General features: G+C 31.4%; 1 non-coding gene across 1 annotated transcript; it reads right to left on the reverse strand.

The window, feature by feature from the left end:
* Nucleotides 1–546: 546 nt before the first annotated feature.
* Trnaw-cca lies at nucleotides 547–618 on the reverse strand. Its single transcript has one exon. It is a non-coding gene; the product is annotated as a tRNA-Trp (tRNA).
* Nucleotides 619–888: the final 270 nt, after the last annotated feature.

The following is an 888-nucleotide window of genomic DNA, read 5'->3' on the forward strand; positions in this document are numbered from 1 at the left end:
GTGCCTCAAATATGTTTACTCAAAACAGCCACCCAGCTCTTCGGCTATGACAAATTTGCATTAATTAAATCTTATTTAAACACATTATGTATTTAACAATTTAGTATTTGTATATCCTCAATTATTGTAACATAAATTTTATAAATATCATGTACCTAGTGAACATTAGACAACGAACAATAGCTATTATGTAAATCTCTGTAGATTAATACTGCTTTGAACTATTTGATCGTCTTAGCAATCTCATTGTTTATAATACAAACTAACTTGTCTTCTTTTTACAAATCGTAGGCAGTTTTGGATATCAATGATTAGATTTTTCGGTTGTTCGTTAAGAAACTGAAATAATGCTTGCTTAGTAGGAATAGGTACAGAGGCTGGTACAAGAGGTGTTTCATGGTTGCGAAAGGCCCAAGACAGAAAGAAATGGGAGTTGTTGAAGGAGGCCTTTGCCCAATAGGATTGTAGGGGTATTATTTTTACAGAAGGCGGCACTAAAACAAAATTTTGTAACTTGGTGTAAATTAATTTTAAAAAAATTACATATGACCCCGACGTGATTTGAACACGCAACCTTCTGATCTGGAGTCAGACGCGCTACCGTTGCGCCACGGAGTCGTTGCTAAATACAATCTAAAGTGTATTTCCAATCAATATTTTGAACTTACTACTAGTTTAGAAGTAATAATAATATAAATTTTTAGTAATAATAATACCTTGTACCTCTTTAAGTTTGAGTAAACGATTTGCAAATCGTCATTAAATTACATCTTAATTTAAAAAAGATGATCTCTTTTTGAGTTTCCTCGTATTTACGTATTAATTCTAAGTAAACGATTGCTTCAACAATTTTCGATCGATTTTATATTATAATCCATCATTTACTAT

Source organism: Chrysoperla carnea, chromosome 5, assembly GCF_905475395.1.
Source record: "Chrysoperla carnea chromosome 5, inChrCarn1.1, whole genome shotgun sequence".
NCBI classification, from domain to species: domain Eukaryota; kingdom Metazoa; phylum Arthropoda; class Insecta; order Neuroptera; family Chrysopidae; genus Chrysoperla; species Chrysoperla carnea.